Source organism: Triticum urartu, chromosome 2 (genome assembly GCF_003073215.2).
Source record: "Triticum urartu cultivar G1812 chromosome 2, Tu2.1, whole genome shotgun sequence".
Lineage (NCBI taxonomy): Eukaryota > Viridiplantae > Streptophyta > Magnoliopsida > Poales > Poaceae > Triticum > Triticum urartu.
In genome coordinates this window covers 406513036-406521076 of record NC_053023.1, presented here as the reverse complement: position 1 = coordinate 406521076, position 8041 = coordinate 406513036, and positions in this window count along the sequence as shown.

Here is an 8041-nt window from a genome sequence, read left to right as displayed (position 1 = left end):
GCATGGTGGTGGAAGCAGCGGTGATCTCGGCAGGTCTTCGCCAAGCTCCAACGAGAGAGAGAGAGAGTGTGTTACGAGGGGAGAGGGAGGGGCCAGGGACTTGGTGTGGCTGCCCTCCTCCCCCCCACTATATATAGGGCCCCTAGGGGGGCGCCGGCCCTAGGAGATGGGATCTCCAAGGGGGGGCGGCGGCCAAGGGGGACTTGCCCCCAAGCCAAGTGAGGCGCCCCACACCCCTAGGGTTTCCATCCCTAGGCGCAGGGGGACGCCCATGGGGGGCGCACCAGCCCTACCAGGGGCTGGTTCCCCTCCCACTTCAGCCCATGGGGACCCTCTGGGATAGGTGAGCCCACCCGGTGGACCCCCGGGACCCTTCCGGTGGTCCCGATACAATACCGATTACCCCCGAAACCTTCCCGATGGCCGAAACTGGACTTCCTATATATAAATCTTCACCTCCGGACCATTCGGAACTCGTGACATCTGGGATCTCATCCGGGACTCCGAACAACTTTCAGGGTTACCGCATACTAATATCTCTACAACCCTAGCGTCACCGAACCTTAAGTGTGTAGACCCTACGGGTTCGGGAGTCATGCAAGACATGACCGAAGACATCTCTCCGGCCAATAACCAACAGCAGGATATGTATAACCATGTTGGCTCCCACATGTTCCACGATGATCTCATCGGATGAACCACGATGTCGGGGATTCAATCAATCCCGTATAAAATTCCCTTTGTCCATCGGTATGTTACTTGCCCGAGATTCGATCATCGGTATCTCTATACCTCATTCAATCTCGTTACCGGCAAGTCTCTTTACTCGTTCCGTAATGCATGATCCCGTGGCTAACTCCTTAGTCACATTGAGCTCGTTATGACGATGCATTACCGAGTGGGCCCAGAGATACCTCTCCTTCATACAGAGTGACAAATCCCAGTCTCGATTCGTGCCAACCCAACAGATACTTTCAGAGATACCTGTAGTGCACCTTTATAGCCACCCAGTTACGTTGTGACGTTTGGTACACCCAAAGAATTCCTACGGTATCTGGGAGTTGCACAATCTCATGGTCTAAGGAAATGATACTTGACATTAGAAAAGCTTTAGCAAAAGAACTACACGATCTTGTGCTATGCTTAGGATTGGGTCTTGTCCATCACATCATTCTCCTAATGATGTGATCCCGTTATCAATGACATCTAATGTCCATGGTCAGGAAACCATGACCATCTATTGATCAACGAGCTAGTCAACTAGAGGCTTACGAGGGACATATTATGATCTATGTATTCGAACATGTATTACGGATTCCGGTTAATAAAATTATAGCATGAACAATAGACAATTATCATGAACACGGAAATATAATAATAACCACTTTATTATTGCCTCTAGGGCATATTTCCAATAGTCTCCCACTTGCACTAGAGTCAATAATCTAGTTACATTGTGATGAATCGAACACCCATAGAGTTCTGGTGTTGATCATGTTTTGCTTGCGGAAGAGGTTTAGTCAATGGATCTGCAACATTCAGATCTGTATGCACTTTACAAATATCTATGTCTCCATCCTGAATATATTCACGAATGGAGTTGAAGCGACGCTTGATATGCCTGGTCTTCTTGTGAAACCTAGGCTCCTTGGCAGGGGCAATAGCTCTAGTGTTTTCATAGAAGAGAGTCATCGGGCCCGATGCATTGGGAATAACTCCTAGGTCGGTGATGAACTCCTTCATCTAGACTGCTTCATGTGCTGCCTCCGAGGCTGCTATGTACTCCACTTCACATGTAGATCCCGCCATGATGCTTTGCTTGCAACTGCACCAACTGACTGCCCCACCATTCAAAATGTACACGTATCCGGTTTGTGACTTGGAGTCATCCAGATCTGTGTTGAAGCTAGCATCGACGTAACCCTTTACGACGAGCTCTTCGTCACCTCCATAAACAAGAAACATATCCTTAGTCCTTTTCAGGTACTTTAGGATATTCTTGACTGCTGTCCGGTGTTCCATGCCGAGATTACTTTGGTACCTCCCTACCAAACTTACGACAAGGTTCACATCAGGTGTGGTACACAGCATGGCATACATAATAGACCCTATGGCTAAGGCATAGGGGATGACACTCATCTTTTCTCTATCTTCTGACGAGGTCGGGCATTGAGCCATGCTCAATTTCACACCTTACAATACAGGCAAGAACTCCTTCTTGGACTGATCCATATTGAACTTCTTCAATATCGTGTCAAGGTATGTGCTTTGTGAAAGACCAATGAGTCGTCTTGATCTATCTCTATAGATCTTGATGCCTAATATGTATGCAACTTCTCCAAGGTCCTTCATTGAAAAACACTTATTCAAGTAGGCCATTATGCTTTCCAAAAATTCTATATCATTTCCCATCAATAGTATGTCATCCACATATAATATGAGAAATGCTACAGAGCTCCCACTCACTTTCTTGTAAACACAGGCTTCTCCATAAGTCTGCATAAACCCAAACGATTTGATCATCTCATCAAAGCGAATGTGCCAACTCCGAGATGCTTGCATCAGCCCATAGATTGAGCGCTGGAGCTTGCATAACTTGTCAGCATTCTTAGGATCGACAAAACCTTCCGGCTGCATCATATACAATTCTTCCTTAAGGAAACCATTAAGGAATGCCGTCTTGACGTCCATTTGCCATATCTCATAATCATAGAATGCGGCAATTGCTAACATAATTCGGACGGACTTCAGCTTCGCTATGGGTGAGGAAGTCTCATCGTAGTCAACCCCTTGAACTTGTCGATAACCCTTAGTGACAAGCCGAGCCTTATAGATGGTCACGTTACCATCCGCGTTAGTCTTCTTCTTAAATATCCATTTATTTTCTATGGTTTGCTGATCATCGGGCAAGTCTGTCAAAGTCCATACTTCGTTTTCATACATGGATCCTATCTCGGATTTCATGGCTTCAAGCCATTTGTTGGAATCCGGGCCCGCCATCGCTTCTTCACAGTTCGCGGGTTCACCGTTGTCTAACAACATGATTTCTAGGATAGGGTTGCCATACCACTCTAGTGCGGAACATGTCCTCATGGACCTACGAAGTTCAGTAGCAACTTGATCCAAAGTTTCATGATCATCATCATTAACTTCCTCTCTAGTCGGTGCACGCACCACAGAAACATCTTCCTGAGCTGCTCTACTTTCCAGTTCAAGAAGCAGTACCTCATCAAGTTCTACTTTCCTCCCACTTACTTCTTTCGAGAGAAACTCTTTCTCTAGAAAGGATCCATTCTTGGCAACAAAGATCTTGCCTTTGGATCTGAGGTAGAAGGTATACCCGATAGTTTCCTTAGGGTATCCTATGAAGACGCATTTTTCCGACTTGGGTTCGAGATTTTCAGGTTGAAGTTTCTTGACATAAGCATCGCATCCCCAAACTTTCAGAAACAACAGCTTAGGTTTCTTTGCAAACCATAATTCATACGGTGTCGTCTCAACGGATTTCGACGCATCCCTATTTAAAGTGAATGCGGCAGTCTCTAAAGCATAACCCCAAAATGATAGCGGTAGATTGGTAAGAGACATCATAGATCGCACCATATCCAATAGAGTGCGATTATGACGTTAGGACACACCATTTTGCTGAGGTGTTCCAGGCAGCGTGAGTTTTGAAACAATTCCACATTTCCTTAAGTGTGTGCCAAATTCGTGACTCAAGTATTCTCCTCCATGATCTGATCGTAAGAACTTTATTTTCCTGTCACATTGATTCTCTACCTCACTCTGAAATTCCTTGAGCTTTCCAAAGGTCTCAGACTTGTGTTTCATTAAGTAGACATACCCACATCCACTTAAGTCATCAGTGAGGGTGAGAACATAACAATAGCCACCGTGAGCCTCAACGCTCATTGGACAGCACACATCAGTGTGTATGATTTCCAATAAGTTGGTTGCTCGCTCCATTGTTCCAGAGAACGGAGTCTTGGTCATTTTGCCCATGATGCATGGTTCGCACGTGTCAAATGATTCATAATCAAGAGACTCCAAAAGTCCATCTGCATGGAGTTTCTTCATGCGTTTGACACCAATGTGACCAAGGCGGCAGTGCCACAAGTATGCGGGACTATCATTATTAACCTTACATCTTTTGGCATTCACACTATGAATATGTGTAACATCACGTTCGATATTAAACAAAAATAAACCATTGACCAGCGGGGAATGACCATAAAACATATCTCTCATATAAATGGAACAACCATTATTCTCGGATTTAAATGAGTAGCCATCTCGCATTAAACGAGATCCAGATACAATGTTCATGCTCAAAAGCTGGTACTAAATAACAATTATTGAGGTTTAAAACTAATCACGTGGGTAGATATAGAGGTAGCGTGCCGACGGCGATCACATCGACCTTGGAACCATTCCCGACGCGCATCGTCACCTCGTCCTTCGCCAGTCTCCGCTTATTCCGCAGCTCCTATTTTGAGTTACAAATATGAGCAACCGCACCGGTATCAAATACCCATGAGCTACTACGAGCGCTGGTAAGGTACACATCAATAACATGTATATCACATATACCTATGGCGTTGCCGGCCTTCTTGTCCGCTAAGTACTTGGGGCAATTCCGCTTCTAGTGACCATTTCCCTTACAAGAAAAGCACTGAGTCTCGGGCTTGGGTCCATTCTTTGGCTTCTTCCCGGAAACTGATTTACCGGGTGCGGCAACCCCCTTGTCGTCCTTCTTGAAGTTCTTATTACCCTTACCTTTCTTGAAACTAGTAGTTTTATTCACCATCAACACTTGATGTTCCTTTTTGATTTCCACCTCCGCTGATTTCAGCATTGAATATAACTCAGGAATGGACTTCTCCATCCCTTGCATATTGTAGTTCATCACAAAGCTCTTGTAGCTAGGTGGAAGCGACTGGAGGATCCTGTCAATGACCGAGTCATCTGGAAGATTAACTCCCAACTGAGACAAGCGGTTGTGCAACCCAGACTCGCTGGCAGGACTATTTTCCTCCATCTTACAACTGTAGAACTTGTCGGAGACTTCATATCTCTCGACCCAGGCATGAGCTTGGAAAACCATTTTCAGCTCTTGGAACATCTCATATGCTCCATGCTGCTCAAAACACTTTTGGATCCCCGGTTCTAAGCTGTAAAGCATGCCGCACTGAACCAGGGAGTAATAATCACAACGCGACTGCCAGACGTTCATAACGTCTTGAGTTGCTGGGAAAATGGGTGCGTCACCTAGCGGTGCTTCCAGGGCATATGCTTTCTTGGCAGCTATGAGGATGATCCTCAAGTTACGGACCCAATCTGTATAGTTGCTACCATCGTCTTTCAGCTTGGTTTTCTCTAGGAACGCGTTGAAGTTGAGGGCAACATTAGCATGGGCCATTTGATCTACAAGACATATTGTAAAGACATTTTAGACTAAGTTCATGATAATTAAGTTCATCTAATCAAATTATTTAATGAACTCCCACTCAGACAGACATCCCTCTAGTTATCTAAGTGATACATGATCCAAATTGACTAGGCCATGTCCGATCATCACGTGAGATGGACTAGTCATCAACGCTGAACATCTCCATGTTGATCGTATCTACTATATGACTCGTGTTCAACCTTTCGGTCTCCTGTGTTCCGAGGCCATGTCTGTACATGCTAGGATCGTCAAGTCAACCTAAGTGTTTTGCATGTGTAAATCTGGCTTACACCCGTTGTATGCGAACGTTAGAATCTATCACACCTGATCATCACGTGGTGCTTCAAAACAACGAACCTTCGCAACGGTGCACAGTTAGGGGGAACACTTTTCTTGAAATTTTAGTGAGGGATCATCTTATTTATGCTACCATCGTTCTAAGCAAATAAGATGTAAACATGACAAACATCACATGCAAATCATAAAGTGACATGATATGGCCAATATCATCTTGCGCCTTTGATCTCCATCTTCGAGGCGCGGCATGAACACCATCGTCACCGGCATGACACCATGATCTCCATCATCGTGTCTTCATGAAGTTGTCTCGCCAACTATTACTTATACTACTATGGCTAACGGTTAGCAATAAAGTAAAGTAATAACATGGCATTTTCATTGACACGCAAGTCATAAATAAATTAAGACAACTCCTATGACTCCTGTCGGTTGTCATACTCATCGACATGCAAGTCGTGATTCCTATTACAAGAACATGATAAATCTCATACATCACATATATCATTCATCACATCCTTTTCGCCATATCACATCACATAGCATACCATGCAAAAACAAGTTAGACGTCCTCTAATTGTTGTTGCATGTCTTACATGGCTGCTATGGGTTTCTAGCAAGAACGTTTCTTACCTACGCAAAACCACAACGGTGATATGCCAATTGCTATTTACCCTTCATAAGGACCCTTTTCATCGAATCCGATCTGACTAAAGTGGGAGAGACAGACACCCGCCAGCCACCTTATGCATCAAGTGCATGTCAGTTGGTGGAACCAGTCTCACGTAAGCGTACGTGTAAGGTCGGCCCGGGCCGCTTCATCCCACAATGCCGCCGAATCAAGATAAGACTAGTAACGGTAAGCAAATTGAACAAATCATCGCCCACAACTGCTTTGTATTCTACTCGTGCATAGAATCTACGCATAGACCTAGCTGATGATGCCATTGTTGGGGAACGTAGCAATAATTCAAAATTTTCCTACGTGTCACCAAGATTAATCTAGGAGATGCTAGCAACGAGAGCGAGGGAGTACATCTTCATACCCTTGAAGATCGCTAAGCGGAAGCGTTGCAAGAACGCGGTTGGTGGAGTCATACACGCAGCGATTCAGATCGTGCTCGATTCTGATCTAAGCACCGAACAACGGCACCTCCGTGTTCAACACACATACAACCCGGGGACGTCTCCTCCTTCTTGATCTAGCAAGGGGAGAGGAGAAGTTGAGGGAGAACTCCGACAGCACGACGGCGTGGTGGTGATGGAGCTCGTGGTTCTCCGGCAGAGCTTCGGCAAGCGTGACGGAGGAGGAGGAGGTGTTGGAGAGGGGGAGGGCTGCGCCAGGGGAAGGGTGTGGCAGCACTCCCACCCCCCACTATTTATAGGGAAGGGGAGAGGGCCCCCCAGATCCCATCTACAAGGGGGGCGGCGGCCAAGGGGGGTAACTTGCCCCCCAAGTCAGGTGGGGGTGCCCCCACCCCTAGGGTTTCTAACCCTAGGTGCCTTGGGCCCCTTGGGGGGCGCACCAGCCCACCAGGGGATGGTTCCCTCCCTTGTTCATCCCACTAGGCCCACCGGGACAGGTGGCCCCACCCGGTGGACCCCCGGACACCTTCCGGTGGTCCCAGTACAATACCGATAACCCCCGAAACCATTCTGGCGACTGAAACTGGACTTCCCATATATAAATCTTCACCTTCATACCATTCCGGAACTCCTCGTGACATCCGGGATCTCATCCGGGACTCCGAACAACCTTCGGCAACCACATACTATTCCCATAACAACTCTAGCGTCACCGAACCTTAAGTGTGTAGACCCTACGGGTTCGGGAACCATGCAGTCATGACCGAGACATCTCTCTGGCCAATAAACAATAGCGGGATCTGGATAACCATGTTGTCTCCCACATGTTCCACGATGATTTCATCAGATGAACCACGATGTTGGGGATTCAATCAATCTCGTATACAATTCCCTTTGTCCATCAGTATGTTACTTGCCCGAGATTCGATCGTCGGTATCTCTATACCTCGTTCAATATCGTTACCGGCAAGTCTCTTTACTCGTTCCGTAACGCATGATCCCGTGGCTAAATCCTTAATCACATTGAGCTCATTATGATGATGCATTATCAAGTGGGCCTAGAGATACCTCTCCGTCATACGGAGTGACAAATCCCAGTCTCGATTCGTGCCAACCCAACAGATACTTTCGGAGATACCTATAGTGCACCTTTATAGCCACCCAGTTACGTTGTGACGTTTGGTACACCCAAAGCATTCCTACCGTATC